Genomic DNA, 21,202 nt, shown 5'->3' on the forward strand with positions numbered 1-21,202 from the left:
TATCCTGCGTGATTTGGTGCCATGGATCTGCGTCAGCGACACTTAACCATTGTAGAACTTCTTCTTCATCAGATTCATGGCAGTTGAGTTCTTTTAGCGTTTTTAGCCTCTCGAATATATCGTTCTGTTCGCCATTTCCAACTGGACTATGAGTACTTTCCGCCACATGCAAAATTTTCTTCGAGTCTTTTCTCAAATTATTTTCTTCAACAATTTACTGTGATGTTTCGGTCATGTAGGACACATGTTTCAGATCGATGTTTTTGTGATTTCTTAACAAAGCTTCTTCTGCCTCCTCTTATATTTCTGACAACAACTTACGTAAAAATTGGTTTCTGTAATACCGCTTGAAAGCCTCAAAAACTCCTTGGACCAAGAACTGTAATAAAGAGGTACATTAGGTGGAAGAAACATCACATTTCCAGAATGAGATTTTCACTCTGCAGCGGAGTGTGCGCTGATATGAAACTTCCTGGCAGATTAAAACTGTGTGCCCGACCGAGACTCGAAAGGTCCCGAGTTCGAGTCTCGGTCGGGCACACAGTTTTAATCTGCCAGGAAGTTTCAACATCACATTTATCTACTCGTCTATTTCGTTTATGGTATCATATGATGAATGAACTGGTGCGCCGTCAAGGAGCCGCAATGACATCTGCTCTTTCTCATTCTTTAACGGAAGACTCCCATAAACCATTCCTTGAAAATCGTACAACCCACATAGGCGGTTTTTATCAGGTGAAAACATTAAGTATCACAATATGTACCACCGACACATTAACATGTTTGAATCAACGTCATTTCCAACTTTTACCAGTGGGAAGCATAGGTAGTCTGTGTATGCCAGTGGCATTAGCACAAGCTAAAACAGTAATACTATCCTTGTTTATTTTAGGACCACTTGTTGCTAATTTACGACATGATGCAAGAGTTTCTCTCGGCAAAGGTTTCCAATTGAGCGCAGTTTCGTAAGTATCGTAAAAGTTCTCGAGAGTATTATCTCTCACTACGTCCCTCCTTCGTTTAGCTTTGAAAGAGACGACTGCTGAAGAACCAGCAGACAATTTTTTTCCTTGTATTTGAAACTCACGAATAACATGCCTAGACCTAAAAGCTTGTTAATCATCCCATGCTTGCCTTAAAATTCGAAAGCCCTCCAACATTTTAATTAAATTCAATTGCCTTTCCACATAGAAAGCGACCAGAGACAGGTTCTCCTTGCAAGGGCGCCCATACTACCGGGACAGGAGCCCCCCCTCCCCCACCCCAAACTCACAAGTCACCATACGTTTATACGTTTTGCAAAATATTAAAAGTACACCATACCCCCATGATCTGGCCTCCCCTGCCCAACAAGCTATGGTATGGGCAGCCTTATCTCCGTGTAATCTTCTTTGCGTAAACCACTCGTAAACAACATAATCTAGATTCATGTTCGTAGCGAGCTTCACAGCAGAATCAAGCTCCGATATAAAATTTGTAACGCCCGTCTATCGTTCTTTTAGATCCGTAATTGTCGGCTTGCTAACATTGCAGTCATTATATAGTTTGGTTGCAGATACATGTTCTCCTATTAATCTCGTATTTGTCTCAAATAGAAAGGATAACACGTTTCTGTTTAGGCACGTCGTAAGTTTACTTTAGGCGCAAAAATGGAAACAAGTGATGGTAACTATATAAGAGAGCTCAAACGCTTACCAATGCCGACGACGGCATTTGTGTGTGTCGTAGGGTAAGGGGCGAGGCAAGAGGGAGCAAGACTGTGCCAGGGGGGAGGCAGTCCGCGTGAGCCAGTAACAGTTCGATTAAGCGGTCTTTCAGCTCACCGATGCTCGGATAATCGACGCTCTACCGCATTCAAATTTCTGCGATTTACAAAAGAGCTGTAGTGATTTTAATGAGCTTTTCCTTACATCGATTCAAAATGTAATTGAGATCAATCATAACCCTTCTTCGCGCGTATAGTGTGACATTACCGATTCCCTAAATTTAAATGAATTGTCAAATTACATTTCTTTTACGAGAGGCAATGCAATGCACAGCACAGTTTTTGAGTTCTTCAAATGATTTTCTTTTATTGACTAGCTGTTTACTGAAATTTATAACGTTTTTCAAATATTTCTTATTGTATTTATCTAAAAAGGTCATCTTTTTGACATTTTTTTATTCACAATTTATGGTTTGCGGCGCTGTTTTGGACAACTAGCCGCTCAGCCAATTTATGATCGGCCGGACCTGCTTCCATTACACCATTTTCTGTTACTGTTGATGTTATCGTATAACCAAAAAAATGTTCAGATGTGTGTGAAATCTTATGGGACTTAACTGCTAAGGTCATCAGTCCCTAAGCTTACACACTACTTAACCCAAATTATCCTAAGGACAAACACACACACCCATGCCAGAGGGAGGTTTCGAACCTCCGCCGGGATCAGCCGCACAGTTTATCGTATAACCATCTGCTCAATTTAACGTGACGGGGACGATAATTCCACCTCTCCTTAGCTCTTTTGATGTAATTTTCCCATCATTTCGAAAAATATTTTTTACAATACCTTGTGAACCAACAATACGAAGCAGTTTTACAGATAATAGTCTCCAGCCTACTCATCGCGTCAGAAATACAACACACTGTTAGTTCAGTTTTTCTCCATTGGACATAAAGCAAGTATCAGTGCACTAATTTTGCCTCTCTACTAACTGTGTTAAATTAACAGCACCAGTACTCTGGTTGGCCCACGGCTCTTAACGATAATACTGTATAAATCAACTTATTATTGTCTTATACCTTATTGTTATAGAACTATGTAGGCTTACATCTACATACATACAACGCCAGCTACAGTATGCTGCATGGGTAGGGTATTTTGTATCACTGCAGGTCATTCGCTTTCCTGATCCACTTGCAAAGAGAGCGAGAGAAAGGCGATTCTCTGTACGTCTCCCAATTTCTCGTATTTTGTCTTCCCTGTTCTTAAAATGGCTCTGAGCACTATGGGACTCAACAGCTGTGGTCATAAGTCCCCTAGAAATTAGAACTGCTTAAACCTAACTAACCTAAGGACATCACACACATCCATGCCCGAGGCAGGATTCGAACCTGCGACCGTAGCAGTCGCGCGGGTCCGGACTGCGCGCCTAGAACCGCGAGACCACCGCGGCCGGCCCCTGTTCTTAAGCGGAAGGCGTGTTTGCCTCGTAAAATCCTTCTGCAGTCACCTTCAAATGGCTTTCCTCAAAATTTCCCCTATAGAGCTCCACGAAAAGAACATCCTACTTCTGAAAATTGCAAGAGGGAGGAGGAGAAAATTAGTGTTTTACGTCCCGTCGACAACGAGGTCATTAGAGACGGAGCACAAGCTCGGATTAGGGAAGGATGGGGAAGGAAATCGGCCGTGCCCTTTCAAAGGAACCATACCGGCATTTGCCTGAAGTGATGTAGGGAAATCACGGAAAACCTAAATCAGGATGGGCGGACGTGGGATTGAACCGTCGTCCTTCCGAATGCGAGTCCAGTGTGCTAACCACTGCGCCACCTCGCTCGGTGAAAATTGCAAGAAAGCCAACGTGTCATCATGTAGGATGAAGAAGAATTTGAAATGACTTATGTTATCTGTTTCATATCGTACTTATTTAATATAATTACCTACGTTCTGTGTTCATGTCGCTTGCCTTGTTTAGTTAAAGTAAATGTACTAGCGCATGTTTTTAGCATTTTTAATGTTCCACAGAAATATCCTGGAAATACTTGTTAGAGATTCAGTATCCGGCAAATGCCTATATAGCAACGTATATGAATTGTGAAGATGACATTCGACGAATTACACAGGCTTACGAATAGACTAGAATGTCATTCTTTTTTTGTGAAGAGAATACGAAAGAATCGTTTACAATTAAATAACAGCATTTTTCTTACAAGGTCTGACGGACAACTGAACTGCAAAGCTGTGTGGGCAATATAAACAAAATAACTGAACTGGTGAAATTCATCTTTCAGGCTTTCACATTAATTCCAACTGCAAAACGACAGGCTAAAGAAATTTACAGTACCAGATAATGTGTGAAACGATAAGTGGATATTTAAAGAACTCAATACATAGAAACGTGAATCTAGTATCTTAAGACTATGATAGTTTCTTCCGCATTGTATAAAACCAGCCGATGAGATTCAAATAAGTAAATACGGGTAACAGACAGTCCTTAAAAATGATATTTATTGGAACTGTAAAGTTATTCAATGGGATGATTATAGACAAGAACTGTACAGCTACAGTTTCAGCCGGCCGAAGTGCCGTGCGGTTCTAGGCGCTGCAGTCTGGAACCGCGAGACCGCTACGGTCGCAGGTTCGAATCCTGCCTCAGGCATTGATGTGTGTGATGTCCTTAGGTTAGTTAGGTTTAAGTAGTTCTAAGTTCTAGGGGACTAATGACCTCAGAAGATGAGTCCCACAGTGGTCAGAGCCATTTGAACGAAGCTACAGTTTCAGAAATAAAGTATGAGTTACACAAATAACAATAAATAACTGCATTCCTAGCGACGTCCTACTAGCGAAATTTAAATACTCTGAAGCACTCCAAGAAAGTGATGGGTACCGTAGATGTATGTGCATTTAAAGATGATATGAAGATGTACGAAGATGAAGAGACAATGTGGAAGAGGTAGGCTGCTATTTCGACTTGAAGTGTGGGGGGGGGGGGGGGGCGGGGGTTTATACGCTATACGATCAAAACAATCTCTACACTTTTAGTGGAGATTAGTGTGGGGTGTGGACATCCTTCGCCTTTTTGAAGGCTTGAACTCTCCTAGGAACGCTTTCAATGAGGTGTCTGAAAGTCTATGCAGCAACGGCAGCTTATTCATCATCAAGAACCGAAACCAAAGAAACTACTGATATTGAGCTCGATGTCTGTAGCGCTATGGACTCTCTATCTCATCCCACAGGCATTTCATTAGGTTCAGTTCGGTACACGAGGTATAACACTCCATTTCAGGTATGTTATTGCCACATACTATTCCCTCACTGATACTGATTTATGGCGGGACCAGTATCATACTGATACTAACAACCATAGTCTCAAACTGTTCCTATACTGTATGCCTTTCGCAGGCAAACGTCCCTACTTCGAGTCTTAATCCGGTACGTAGTTTGAATCTGCGAGGAAGTTTCACACCTGTGAAAATTTCATTTCTGGTAACATACGCCAGACTGTGGCTAAGCGATGTCCTCCCAGTATCCTTTTTTCCCTGAGCGCTAGGCTTTGCAAGTTTCGAAGGAGAGCTTCTGTAAAGTTTGAAAGGTAGGACACGAGGTACAGGCGGAAGTAAAAGTGTGTGGACGGCTCGTGAGTCGTGCTTCGGTAGAGCAATGGCGCGCGTAATGCCAAATTCCCGAGTTCGAGTCTCGGTTCTGCACACGGTTTGAATCTGCCAGGAGTTTTAATACCTCATGGTTCTTTATGGTTTAGCGGGAGTACAGAAACTGAGAGCTATCTGCTGCATTACGTTCTGACGCCCACACATACATCAGCATCTGGACAGCAGAAACTAAAAATGCGAACATCCTTAAGGAAACCCATTTTATTGTCAAGCGGTGTGACAGGCAATCCATCAACAAACGAACAGATGATAGCCAATTCAGCCCAATTGAAAAGCACATGTCAGTGAAAGGGTATCCAAACAGTAGAACCGATGCACAGTGTACCCCTCTCCCCTCCCCAGCCCCCACCCTCCACACGGTGGCTATGCAGAGGTGCCGCACGGCAGCCTGCAATAGATTTTCCGATGCATCTTTCACCTTTTACTGCAACGCCGCAATGATTCTCGCAGGCTCCGAAGAACGAGTAAGTTCCCGCTTCACCATGACCCATTCGTGTTCAATTGACAGCCAGGATAATTGTTGTAGACCAGGAACAACGTATTGCATCGGAACAGGGCATGTGGACGAGTATTGCCTGCTGATAAAGCACATCAATCTCCTGTAGTGGCAGTACTGCGGGGGAAAAAAAATTGCAACATGTGGCACTCCACACCGCGAAGCCTGGGGCGGGACTTGTGTGTTGTGGGCAAATATGCTCAGGAAAGGGCCACTCACCATGTCTACGCTGTATAGATGTATGTGCATCAGTTACCACAGGCTACGCTTACTCTCAGCACTGAGGATAACACTGCCATTCCACACTACAGTCGACTCCTTCACGACACTTGAGTTGCCATGGTGGTGTTAGTGGTGTTAGTGGCAGCCTGGCTAAATGCACACGTGATCGTAGTCCTGTTGCGAACAGACCGTTCCTAATGGTTCTTGGTAAAACATCGGGTACTACATGTGCACAGATTTCTTTCCTGGATGACGTGTGATTGGCCACCGCTGCGATCGCAATGCATCGATCTTAATGTGTGGCTGTACTACAAGGACATCCAGAACATGGTCCAGGGGACTGTTGTACAGACCACTGCTGAAAGCAGTGATACAGTGCCGTTACATTGTATCCAACAAGGGCAACAACCCATCTGTATGTCCATCCAGGTTCCCATAGGCCCATTTTGTGACCCTGTGCAAATGGCAGCAGTTGCTCAACATTACTACGTACCCATCGGCGGAGCGTGCTTGTACCCTACAATGCCGCACACACTGCTCTCCTCTAAAATCAACACAAGAACTGCCTGCACAGTAAAAACAGAGGTACTGAGCGTCGTGTGATCGTCCATGACCTGACAAACGAATCACTGACAGTACTGTACCCTCGTGCACTGCATATTCGACTTGCAACCTTACAGTGTTTGGTGGAGGGTACTGCCGGTGCTACTACCGATTCAGTCCTTCCGTCTTCCATTTGTGAACCGTACATGATAATATCGCCATTCTATATAAATTTACACCATGTTTGTCGAAGAATCGTTTTCGTAATATTTAAAATTATGTTGGCAGAGTACTAATAGTAAAATTTATTTTATCATCCATTTGCAAGTGTGCATGAACAGCACAAAAATTCCTATGTTTAACGTAATTTTTTAGCGTGATTTTTGTTGCATTTATAAAATCATCATATCACTGAATTTCTCTCATTAAGATCTGCTATTTTAATGGCAGAAAGAGCAGTAATTCCATTTAAAGAAGCAGTGTTTACCCCTGTATTTCGATTAGTAATGGAGATGCGAAGACGCGTTGTTGTTAGAACAATGAAGCACCAGGTCACTGTCATCTCATTGAAAAAAAGATTACAAACGCCTTTAACAGGTGGTAAGTAATTCAAGGTGAAAAAATTAGTAGCCTCCATTGGTATATGACAAAAAATAGTGGACCTAAGACTGAGCCTTGTTGAACCACATAAATCTTTTTTTTTTTTTTCAATGAAAATAATTCTAGCTGGTTACACTGGTTGTGGTGCTATGAACACCTCTCAGACTGGCACTGTTGTGGGTCCCGGTGCTGCCTCCCGTAGCAGTAAACAATAGCTCAAAGAGGCTCGACGGAGCGTGTCGCCCCTGGTGCTCCATTGCCATACTCTCCCGCGACGCAAGTTTCGAAAGCGAGAGTGGCTGGCTGCCCGCTGGGCTGCTGGCAGCTGCGGCCGGAGAAAGCCAAGGTAGGCCGCCGCTGGCCAAGGCCGCAGCGCTTCCTGTGCCACCGCCGCCGCCGCCGCCGCCTCCACGTCTTTGTGGCGCGGCGCGATCTGGTTTACGGTCGGCGGCTCCCGGCCCGTGTCAAGGTCTCGAGGCGCTGGCCGCTTTGTCGGGCCGCGGGTTATCGCCCGCCGCAAGGCTCGGCACCCCGGTCCTTTGTTCCGACCGTCCGGAACGGTGCCTTACGGACGCTGACTGCGCTCTGTATCGGGCGACCATCGATGTCAGACCTTGTACTGACACACGCGACTCTCACCGCCCATCGATGAGGCTGCTCATTCTTACCTCACTAATGGTACTCACGGTGGACAATATTCGTTAACTGTGATCCTCGCCATTCTAGTCGTAACCATTAATGTATCTATTCAGGCACCGGCGTCAATTGAAGTCTTCATTTGGTTTCTAATCGTTTTTATTAAGCCTAGTCCACACAGGAATAATGTTGCTGGTCTCTGTTGCGGGGCTGCCTAGATTCAATGCGTCGCATCTCTTCAGCGTGAGCCCCGCAACAAATAGTCTTGTCCTCTTTACAAGAGGCAGTTCTGCTCGAAATACCTCGGAGCCGGCCTATGTAGGTCACTCTGGTCCGATTTTAATTCTGATTAAAAATCGTAATAAACGAATAGGGAATGTACTCTGGATACGGAAGCTGTTCAGTACTACCAATGATCCACGCCATAATCCTCTGCGTAAAAAAACTCGAAGGCAGCAGTGGGTTTGTCAGCATTTTAACACTCCGCTGGGCATATTGGAAGAGTTTTGTGACCTGGCACTCGGCATCTATCAAGACTCCAGTTCATTTGTTGGGTTTTGCCATTATTTCCATGTTGTGACATTAAATTCCTATGTTCCACACTGTTTTCATTATTAGTGGATCCTATACAGGGTGTTACAAAAAGGTACGGCCAAACTATCAGGAAACATTCCTCACACACAAAGAAAGAAAATATGTTATGTGGACATGTGTCCGGAAACGCTTACTTTCCATGTTAGAGCTCATTTTATTACTTCTCTTCAAATCACATTAATCATGGAATGGAAACACACAGCAACAGAACGTACCCGCGTTCAAAATGTCCTCCGTTAGCGAGGATACATGCATCCACCCTCCGTCGCATGGAATCCCTGATGCGCTGATGCAGCCTCGGAGAATGGCGTATTGTATCACAGCCGTCCACAATACGAGTACGAAGAGTCTCTACATTTGATACCGGTGTTGCGTAGACAAGAGCTTTCAAATGCCCCTATAAATGAAGGTCAGGAGGGTTGAGGTCAGGAGAGCGTGGAGACCATGGAATTGGTCCATCGGTCACCGAATCTGTTGTTGAGAAGCGTACGAACACTTCGACTGAAATGTGCAGGAGCTCCATAGTGCATGAACCACATGTTGTGTCGTACTTGTAAAGGCACATGTTCTAGCAGCACAGGTGTAGTATACCGTATGAAATCATGATAACGTGTTCCATTGAGCGTAGGTGGAAGAACATACTGACGAAACTAAAATGAGCTCTAACATGGAAATTAAGCGTTCCGGACACATGGCCACATAACATCGTTTCTTTATTTGTGTGTGATGAATGTTTCCTGAAAGTTTGGCCGTACCTTTTTGTAACACCCTGTATATCATACGAAAATTTGTTTTTTATATTGAGTGGCAAAAAGTACATCATTATATACTGTAATTAGCGCTCACTTTGTTTTACATTTCATTTCATTACAATTTACATTCTTACATATTATACTGTATCAGGACATACCGTTTTATTTGATCTCTTTGAAGACAACTGATATATTTTTTAATTTATCAGTTTTTTCTTTATCTATAGAGATCGTAACAAAAATGAAAAGAAAATGAAAACCTCAGTACAATGAAATAGCTGTTATAATTTAGCAGTGATAGAAATGGCCATGTCACCATGACACACTTACTCATTTTTATCATATTCTAAAAATATCACAATCTGGCTGGAATGAGAATCGTATTACAAATCTTCCACAGTATTTACAAACTCTTTTTTTCTCTAGGTTTCTTGGACACAAAGAACACCTTTGCCGATTGTTATTGAATCGATGATTCACAGGTGCACTGAGTCCTTTAGGCTCATAGTCATATCCCAGAGCAAGAAGACCACTTTTTGCTCCCTTTTGAATTCACCTCCTATCAAGTAGTCTCCTGTTGATGTAAGGTTGCACAAGCTGTCGTCCTACCTGCAGCAGGAACTGTCGCCTCTTCTGATTTGAAGTCAAGCTTTGTGGGTGACGATACAACCATATAATCATGGCAGCGATTCCAGCAATGTCGATCATATTATAGCAGAGTACAAGGGGCCAGCGCTTGGTCATTCGTTTCATCCTATATGTTCCACAAGTTGATCCATGGTGGCAGCACTCCTCTTATGTTTATTGTAATGCTCTATTACTTCTGGCTTCTTTTCATGACCAACTACAGTTCGTGATAAGTGAACAGAGGAGACAAGTTTAACGCCTGAAAATTTCTTTGGTACATATGATACTAGCGATATGGTATCAGAGAATCCAAATACGAGGATTTTACTTCTCCCTTCTCGCCTTAGATACTTCAACCTTGTTTTTGCTTAGAATTCCGACATAGGTGGTTTTCACCGCCAGCAATTCACTCACTAAAGGGATCCTATAGAAAAAATTGTCAGCTACAATATTGCAACCCTTATTGAACCACTTTGCAGTTAGATCTATTATGAGCCCGGAACTCTGATTTACTTCTCTCTGTTGGCCGGGTGGTTTTCCCAATTAAATTTCTCCATTCAGTACAAATGCATTTCTAGAATGGAGAGTCAACCGTATACCATATTTAGCAGGCTTGCTTTTCATGTATTGTCGAAATAGACCTTTCACTCTCAAAGCAACAAGCTGTTCATCAACTGTTATGTCAATGCCTGGACTGTATATGGAAGAAATTTGAGAAATGAACGTTTCTCAGATGTCTCTAAATGCATGAATCCTACGATCTTCCCTTGTTTCCTTATTGTCAAAACTGAGAAAACGTGTGATAGTTTGAAATATTTTTAGGTGCATTGTTACTCTGAAAATAGGCCTGCCATGGTCTTCCTTACACTGTGAACTCAAGTCCTCCATCCCTGATCTGTAGCCTCCAGAAGATATAAGCAAACCAATGTATGCCTCTAATTCTTCCCCATCTAATTCCTTCCATACCTTACGTGTACGACTAGGACAATCTTCATATCACTTTTTGTACTCTCGCCTGACCTCTATATTAGTTTCCGTTACCACGACGGATTTTTGGCGTAATTAGGAGCTTTAGGGCTTATTTTATTGAACTATAGAGTGCCACTTTAGGACCAGGTTTATCACGAATTATATTGTGAGATGGAGTTCGGCACTTAGCTGGAGGCTCTTTGTACCAAATCGTTCCATTTTTTCCACTGAAATACTCTTTCATAGTGTTGTCATTACCTACAGTTTCATCACCGTTACTGTAAATTACGTCATCTTCATTATCTTCCTCTTCCAGTATATCACTGCCTTCTTCCTCTTTACTATTAGGGGGCAAGTATTCATCATCATTCAGGACAGAAATACTTTCATTATCGACATCAGCATCATCCCACATCTGAAAAAGAATCTTATCAGCTTCTCAGCTCAAACAAGTTTTCCATCAACCCCAAATAAAATAAAAAAAATTGATCCTATATTTAAATTCTAACCTAAGTTATAAGAAAATAGTTTTCCCTACACTTCCCACAGTTTTCATGATTTTGACATATGTACGTTATAATGAACTGACAACCGGTAGGTGGCACAGGATACGGATATGTTGTGATATGTGGTCTGCACATGGCTCTCCCTGTTCAGCTGTCGTGACCGGAGCTGCTACTTCTTACTCAAGTAACTCGTCAGTTGCCCTCGCAAGGGCTGAGTGTACCGCTCTTCCCACCAGCGCTAGGCAAAAATCGGTGATTCACAGGTGTACTGAGTCCTTTAGGCTCATTGTCATATCCCAGAGCAAGAAGACCACTTTTTGCTCCCTTTTGAATTCACCCATACAAGTGGTAGCGAAGCCCGACAGTGCTTAACTTCGGTGAGCTGATGGGCGCTGGCCGCTGACTAACGTACGCATTAATTACTCTATCTGCCATCTAATCTGCATTGTTCTGTAGCACCAGTTTTAAAAACTTCTATTCCATGTTTGCCTGGTCTGCTTGTAGTCCACGTTTCACTTTTGTACAAGACTAAATTCCAGACAAAAACCCCAATAAAATGCTTTCTGACAGTTATATGCAAATTAGATATAGAGAAACACCTATTTTTCAGATAAGTTTTTCTTTCTATTACCAGTGTACATTTTATACCCTCTTCTCTTCGCCCATAATCTGCTATTTACCTGTGCAAATGCAAAAACTGACTGCTTTTAGTGTTTCATTTCCTAATCTAACTCCTTCAGCATCGCCTGATTTAGTTCAGTTATATTTCCACACACTTCTTTTTTATTTTTGTTGATGTTCGTTTCATAATCTCTGTCAAGTCACTGTCCGTTCGATTTATTCGATTTTCTGAGTCCTTTGCCATATATAACAGAATTTCAATGTCATTGGAAGAAACCTCAAAGTCTTCTCCTCCCTGAATTATAGCTCCATTCCTAGTTTCTGCTAGTTTGCTGCTCGCTAAATGTACAAAGTGAATAATATTAAAGACTGGCTAATAACATGTATCATTCCCTTCTCAACTAACTGCCCTCTTTTCGTCTTCCTCTGTTGTTTCTGTAGAAGTAAATAACATGGCGATCCCTGTAATTTCCCTTCGATATGTTCAAATTTTCAAAGAATGTATGTCAGCCAACAGACTCAAATATTTTCTCCAATTCTACAAATGCCGCAAGCATAAGTTAGCTTTCCATCAGTCTAAGATAAATCTTGTGACCATTATGGCCTTGAGTGTTCCTACTTTCCTCCGGGACCCAGAATGCTCTTCCCCGACGTCCGGAATGTAACGGTTGTTCAGCTCTTCCGTAATATCTTCTGCGATACTGAATCTCAAGTCACTCCGCAGTGTCTCACAGAATGAGGGAATGTAACATTGCTGATGTTTTGATTGCCTAACATAGTTAGTCTTGTAGAAGGCGATCAGTAATTGTAAATTTGAAATATTCTTATACGAACACTTTATTTGGCTAGACAGCGATTGTTTGTACAATGATAACTAGTTTCGATAAATATGAACTGGAATTTTCAAATCCGAAAATGCATAAGTTGTAAGGTAAAGGTAAACAGTCGACTTGAATATGTAATATAAAGCAGCAGAGAAACAAGTAAAAGAATTACATACCACGTACGTGAAAGCAGTAGCGTCTAAAGCGACCATTATAAGTAGACACTTCGTCGGAATCGATAATTATGTTACTGTAAGATAAATAAGTAAATAAGGTGAAATGGTTCAAGTGGCTCTGAGCACTATGGGACTTAACATCTATGGTCATCAGTCCCCTAGAACTTATAACTACTTAAACCTAACTAACCTAAGGACAACACACAACACCCAGTCATCACGAAACAGAGAAAATCCCTGACCCCGCCGGGAATCGAACCCGGGAACCCGAGCATGGGAAATAAGGTGAACAGTCGACTTGAATATGTAATGTAAAGCAGCAGAGAAACAAGTAAAAGAATTACATAACACGTACGGGAAAGCAGTAGCGTCTACAGCGACCATTATAAGTAGACACTTTGTTATAATCGATAATAACGTTACTGAAAGATAAGTAAGTGACTACCGGGTGAACAAAAAGTCAGAAAAAATTTCAAAACTTAATAAACCACGGAATAATGTAGATAGAGAGGTAAAAATTGACACACATGCTTGGAATGACATGGGGTTTTATTAGAACAAAAAAAAAAAAACGAAGTATTGCTAGACGCATGAAAGATCTCTTGCGCAGGTCATTTGGTGATAATCGTGTGCTCAGCCGCCACTTTCGTGATTCTTGGCCTCCCAGGTCCCCAGACCTCAGTCCGTGCGATTATTGACTTTGGGGTTACCTGAAGTCGCAAATGTATCGTGATCACCGACATCTCTAGGGATGCTGAAAGACAACATCCGACGCCAATGCCTCACCATAACTCCGGACAGGCTTTACAGTGCTATTCACAACAATATTCCAGACCACAGCTATTGTTGAGGAATGATGGTGGAGATATTGAGCATTTTCTGTAAAGAACATCAGATTTGCTTTGTCTTCCTTTGTTATGCTAATTATTGCTATTCTGATCAGATGAAGCGCCATCTGTCGGACATTTTTTTGAATGTTTGTATTTTTTTGGTTCTAATAAAACCTCATGTCATGCCAAGCATGTGTGTCAATTTGTACCTCTCTATCTATGTGTTGCAGGGCAACAGTCTGGATGATTGACTGATCTGGCCTTGTAACACGAACCAAAACGGCCTTGCTGTTGGGGCACTGCGAACGGCTGAAAGCAAGGGGAAACTACAGCCGTAATTTTTCCCGAGGGCATGCAGCATTACTGTATGGTTAAATGATGATGGCGTCCTCTTGGGTAAAATATTCCGGAGGCAAAATAGTCCCCCATTCGGATCTCCGGCCGGGGACTACTCAAGAGGACGTCGTTATCAGGAGAAAGAAAACTGGCATTCTACTGATCGGAGCGTGGAATGTCAGATCCCTTAATCGGACAGGTAGGTTAGAAAATTTTAAAAGGGAAATGGATAGGTTAAAGTTAGATATAGTGGGATTTAGTGAAGTTCGGTGGCAGGAGGAACAAGACTTTTGGTCAGGTGAATACAGGATTATAAATACAAAATCAAATAGGGGTAATGCAGGAGTAGGTTTAATAATGAATAAAAATAATAGGAGTGCGGGTAAGCTACTACAAACAGCATAGTGAACGTATTATAGTGGCCAAGATAGACACAAAACCCATGCCTACTACAGTAGTAAAAGTTTAAATGCCAACTAGCTCTGCAGATGACGAAGAAATTAAAGAAATGTATGATGAGATAAAAAAAATTATTCAGGTAGTGAAGGGAGACGAAAATTTAATAGTCATGGGTGACTGGAATTCGACGGTAGCAAAAGGGAGAGAAGGAAACATAGTAGGTGAATATGGATTGGGGCTAAGAAATGAAAGAGAAAGCCGTCTGGTAGAATTTTGCACAGAGCATAACTTAATCATAGCTAACACTTGGTTCAAGAATCATAAAAGAAGGTTGTATACATGGAAGAATCCTGTAGATACTAAAAGGTATCAGATAGATTATATAATGGTAAGACAGAGATTTAGGAACTAGGTTTTAAATTGTAGGACATTTCCAGCGGCAGATGTGGACTCTGACCACAATCTATTGGTTATGATCTGTAGATTAAAACTGAAGAAACTGCAAAAAGGTGGGAATATAAGGAGACTGGGCCTGGATAAACTGACTAAACCAGAGGTTGTAGAGAGTTTCAGGGACAACATAAGGGAACAATTGACGAGAATGGGGGAAAGAAATACAGTAGAAGACGAATGGGTAGCTCTGAGGTTCAAAATGGCTCTGAGCACTATGGGACTTAACATCTGTGGTCATCAGTCCCCTAGTACTTAGAACTACTTAAACCTAACTAACCTAAGGATGTCACACACATCCATGCCCGAGGCAGGATTCGAACCTGCGACCGTAGCAGTCGCGCGGCTCCGGACTGAGCGCCTAGAACCGCGAGACCACCGCGGCCGGCGTAGCTCTGAGGGATGAAGTAGTGAAGGCAGCAGAGGATCAAGTAGGTAAAAAGACGAGAGCTTGTAGAAATCCTTGGGTAACAGAAGAAATATTGAATTTAATTGATGAAAGGGGAAAATTTATAAAAATTCAGTAAATGAAGCAGGCGAAAAGGAATACAAACGTCTCAAAAATGAGATCGACTGGAAGTGCAAAATGGCTAAACAGGCATGGCTAGAGGACAAATGTAAGGATGTAGAGGCTTATCTCACTAGGGGTAAGATAGATACAGCCTACAGGAAAATTAAAGAGACCTTTTGAGAAAAGAGAGCCACTTGTATGAATATCAAGAGCTCAGATGGAAACCCAGTTCTAAGCAAAGAGGGGAAAGCAGAAAGGTGGAAGGAGTATATAGAGGGTCTATACAAGGACGAAGTACTTGAGGACAATATTATGTAAATGGAAGCGGATGTAGATGAATATGAAATGGGAGATACGATACTGCGTGAAGAGTTTGACAGAGAACTGAAAGACCTGAGTCAAAACAAGGCCCCGGGAGTAGACAACATTCAATTAGAACTACTGGCGGCCTTGGGAGGGCAGTCCTGACAAAACTCTACCATCTGGTGAGCAAGGCGAAATACCCTCTGACTTCGAGAAGAATATAATAATTCCAAACCCAAAGAAAGCAGGTGTTGACAGATGTGAAAATTACCAAACTATCAGTTTAATAAGTCACAGCTGCAAAATACTAACGCGAATTATTTACAGACGAATGGAAAAACTGGTAGAAGCCGACCTCTGGGAAGATCAGTTTGGATTCCGTAGAAATGTTGGAACACGTGAGGCAGAACTGACCTTACGACTTATCTTAGAGGAAAGATTAAGGAAAGGCAAACATACGTTTCTAGCATTTGTAGACTTAGAGAAAGCTTTTGACAATGTTGACTGGAACACTCTCTTTCAAATTCTAAAGGTGGCAGGGGTAAAATACAGGGATCGAAAGGCTATTTACAATTTGTACAGAAAGCAGATGGCAGTTATAAGAGTCGAGGGGCATGAAAGGGAAGCAGTGGTTGGGAAGGGAGTGATACAGGGTTGTAGCCTCTCCCCGATGTTATTTAATTGAACAAGCAGTAAAGGAAACAAATGAAAAATTCGGAGTAGGTATTAAAATCCAGGGAGAAGAAATAAAAACTTTAAGGTTCGCCGATGACATTGTAATTCTGTCAGAGACAGCAAAGGACTTAGAAGAGCAGTTGAACAGAATGGACAGTGTCTTGAAAGGATGGTATAAGATGAACATCAACAAAAGCAAAATGAGGATAATGGAATGTAGTGGAATTAAGTCGGGTGATGCTGAGGGAATTATATTAGGAAATGAGACACTTAAAGTAGTAAAGGAGTTTTGCTATTTGGGGAGAAAATTACTGATGATGGTCGAAGTTGGGAGGATATAAAATGTAGACTGGCAATGGCAAGGAAAGCGTTTCTGAAGAAGAGAAATTTGTTAACATCGAGTATAGATTTAAGTGTCTGGAAGTCGTTTCTGAAAGTATCGTAGAGGGAGACCAAGAGATGAATACACTAAGCAGATTCAGAAGGATGTAGGTTGTAGTAGGTACTGGGAGATGAAGGAGCTGGCACAGGATAGATTAGCATGGAGAGCTGCTTCAAACCAGTCTCATGACTGAAGACCACAACAACAACAACAACATATCTGCATTATTCCGTGATTTATGTTTTCAAATTTATACTGACCTTTTGATCACCCTGTACATACTTATAGAAAAATATACACAATCTTAAATCAATAACACAAGGTACATCAGTAACAGAAGTACCTCACAGTTAAGGTAATCCGATTTCCAGTCACATCATTGTGAGCACCTGCCAAAAGCCAGAATATCTACCTTTGGGAGCGCGGACGGCTGCCAGACTGGAGAGAAGGGAGTCAGTGAGATTCTGGAAGCTAGCGATAGGGATATGAAGCCATGCTGACTCCAGGACCGCGGACAGTAGCGCCAGATTTCTCGACTGAGGATCCATGGCGCGAACAGCCCGATCGAGGTGGTCCAGAAAAATAGACTGCAGTTTGGGGTGATCCCTATGGGATGCATTGTGGCTTCTATAGTGACGAGATCACCCAGAGAATGCCACGAAAACATTCGCCAGGCAATAACACTACCTTCTTCTGTCTGCACCATTCCGACGATTGTCTCAAGGTTTCTGCTTTCAGTCTGATGGAGAATAACACACAATTCACGTGAAACGGCCACCTGTCACCAGTCAGTGGGGGTCCAGTTCCGCTACTTGCTGCAAATTTCAACCTTCGTCGTCGATGAACAGAAGCCAGCATGGGTGCATGGACCAGGCACCTGCTACGGGGGGCCCATACTCAGCAACGTGCAATGTACGGTCATTGAGGAGACACTGTTGGTAGCCCCTCAGATCATCTTGGTGGTCAGTTGCTCAACAGTCGCACGTTTACTCGTCCTTACACAGCCCCGCAGCCGTTGTTCACTGCTGTGGTCTATGACACGTGGTGCACCCCAGTTGCCTCGAAACCGATTCTGAATTGTGCCATTTTGCCATGCACGGTATACTTTCATCACAGCAGCACGCGAGTAGTTTACAAATTTAGCCATTTCGGAAATGCTTTCAGACTTGTCCCGAAATCCTTTTGGACGCCAGACCGAGCGCTCCGTTTCCGCTTTAAGACAACGACTGCAATGTCTTCCGCCCCCCCCCCCCCCCCCCCCCCGCCTTCCCAGCACGCTTTTAATACCTTCCACTTCTATTGCTGCTACGTGCCGTCTGCGAGTGATTATTGGACGTTGACGTCAAACACAGGTGGTGATAGTACTAATGTGGCGGGACGATATACTGTGTAAAGTTTCATGGCAGTTAGAGAAGTAAAATGTACATCGCTGATAGCAGGTACATGTAGCAAGTACCCAAAATAAAACTGCGTTCAGACTACACTTGAAAAACAGCAAACCTAGATCACAAATTTCCAACGTAATATATTCCTCCATAATTCCCCGAAAGGATGAAATTAAACTTAATAGCATAGATACAGATGTACAACAGTAGCAAAAGGTTACCAATGGCCAATCAGAATTCATTCAAAGTAAGTTTAATGTTTTTTTGATGAAGTGCTATAAAGTCAGTGTCACCTGCCTCTAACGAAATTAGTAATATTCTCTTCATACATTCTTATTATAACCCAGACATCGAGTAGTAAATCAGGTACTCAGCGAGCTATTATGATAATCTAGACCTCGAGTGATGTATCAGTTTTTTCTGTCTGTTCTCATTATAGCCTACACGTCGAGCTAGCTATCATACTTTTCATGTTCTTTTAAATCTAGACTTCCAACTTTGTACTGAAGTGTCATTTGAAATACTCATCATTTAATACAACCTAGACATTCCAGACGTTTATTCTTTGTACCTGTAACGTACATATATACTGCGATTTTAACGTAGGCTTTGGGCCCAAGTCCCACCTCCATCTACCCACTTTAGGATCTAGAAATTAGCTATACATGTAGCTTCCCTATGGGTCATAACACTCTCAACTTAAGATAATCAAGCTCATTTAAGACTGTTATCAATAATTAACAATGGTGAGATTAGGTCTAGTCTTTACGCTATGCTCAGAATATGTAACAAGTTCAGTGCATTTTTTAATCATGGTATAGTGGAATATATTCTTGCAACTGGTTGTACTTGGATAGGGACCGACAGCCATTGAACAGTTCTAAACACTACAGGTACATATTTTAGAAAATGGATTATTTAGCAATATATGTTATGAAAATTATCTTTAGTACCTTATGTTATGAAGACAGTTCTTAATGTTCACAGGTATTCATCAAACATATTTTATTGTACACTAGAAAATATGAACGTTATTAACGTACATGTCTGACATGATATCAAATAATGACGCATACTTTTCGATGTAATATTCCTACTGTCTACAAGATTAAACAATGATGTTAAATACTCCTTACAAACAACAGTATAGCCTCACATTATAGAACGTTTATGGGTTACCAGAAAACATGCTCTACCATGTGCTGTCCATTTGTAGCCCTCTTTCATATTGTCTTTAAGTTTTATAAATTTCAATATGAAACATCACACCGTCTTTAATTTTATAAATCGTTGTTGGCTCTGAGCACTATGGGACTTAACATCTATGGTCGTCAGTCCCCTAGAACTTAGAACTACTTAAACCTAACTAACCTAAGGACATCAGAAAACACCCAGTCATCACGAGGCAGAGAAAATCCCTGACCCCGCCGGGAATCGATCCCGGGAACCCGGGCGCGGGAAGCGAGAACGCTACCGCACGTAAATCGTTGTTACTGTTATACTAGGTCTTTATGTATATACTCTCCTATATGCATGTCACTTCATATAAGAAATAAATTTTAGTGTAAATTAAACAGCCACCTAATGGCAAATGCAAGCACATTGAGATATGTTTACAATCTGAATGCCGTCTTCCTCCAGCTGTTACCGTGGACTTTTTATCTAATATGATATTGGCTAAATGTACTTGCTATCAACGACTTTTAACATTTTATGTTACATTTTATTTCTCTAATTGTCATGGAAAGTTAAATAATATTGTCTTTAGTGAATTACGTCAGTTATGAACACACTGGGTATTACTTTATTCATTATTGTGATTTGTTTTCCACATGGTCTTCATTTTTTTTATAACACTAATATTTTTTATCGATTATGAGAAATTGTCTACCTATAAAGGTCGTTGTAGATGCTACTGCTTGTACGTATGTGGAATGTAAGTCTTTTACATATTTCTCTGTTGTCTCATATTATGTATCCAAGTCAGATATTCATATATAGCATACATTTTATGCGTCTTCAGATTTGGAAATGGCAGTTAAGGTTTGCTAAAACTGTAGAACCAATTGCGATGTTGACGAATAAAATTTTCATATAAGAAAACTTCTACATTTGCTATTGAAATAGATGCTCCCGGCGGATGGGGACTGTGGTCTGATTTTGTGCTATTCCAAAAGAGTAGGATTTTTGCACTGGTGGTTTTTTTTTTTTTTTGGTAGCGTCTTTCATTAGTAATCAAAACGTCCTCAGTTCCTTGTTTCAAACCCCGCCGCCGTTTTATTTTTGAATAATAATCAGCGTTGACGGCGAAAGACTTCCAGCATTGTTCAGCCAACAGCTTGGTCAAGAAGGATGGAGGAGCGGATAGGGGTTCAGGGCACTCTCTTGCCCTTGGGAACTGACTTGTGGTTATAAGGGAGGGAGTAGAAGGAAGGGTTATAGGAGACAATTGGCTTGGTAGAAGAAACGAGAGAGGTCAAAGGCTAATTGAGTTGTACAATAAATTACGGTTAATAATAGCGCATACTCTATTCAGGAATCACAAGTTGAGGAGATACACTTGTGAAAGGCCGGGAGATACTGGAAGATTTCAGTTAGATTACGTCACCGTCAGGCAGGTTCCAAAATCAGATACTGACTTGTACCTGCAGCAGGTAGAGACTCATATCACAATTTAGTAATGCTGACAAGTAGACTGAAGTCTAAGAGATTGCCTAGAAAGAATCAGTGCGCAAAGAAGTGGGATATGGAAGTACTACTAAGAAATGAAGATCAAATTCTCAAATTTGTGTGAAATCTTATGGGACTTAACTGATAAGGTCATCAGTCCCTAAGCTTACACACGACTTAACCTAAATTATCTTAAGGACAAAAACACACACCCATGCACAAGGGAGGACTCGAACCTCCGCCGGGAGCAGCTGCACAGTCCATGACTGCAGCGCCTCAGAGCGCTCAGCTAATCCCACGTGGCAAGAAATGAAGAGATAC

This window comes from Schistocerca nitens, chromosome 9 (genome assembly GCF_023898315.1).
Source record: "Schistocerca nitens isolate TAMUIC-IGC-003100 chromosome 9, iqSchNite1.1, whole genome shotgun sequence".
Classification (NCBI taxonomy): domain Eukaryota; kingdom Metazoa; phylum Arthropoda; class Insecta; order Orthoptera; family Acrididae; genus Schistocerca; species Schistocerca nitens.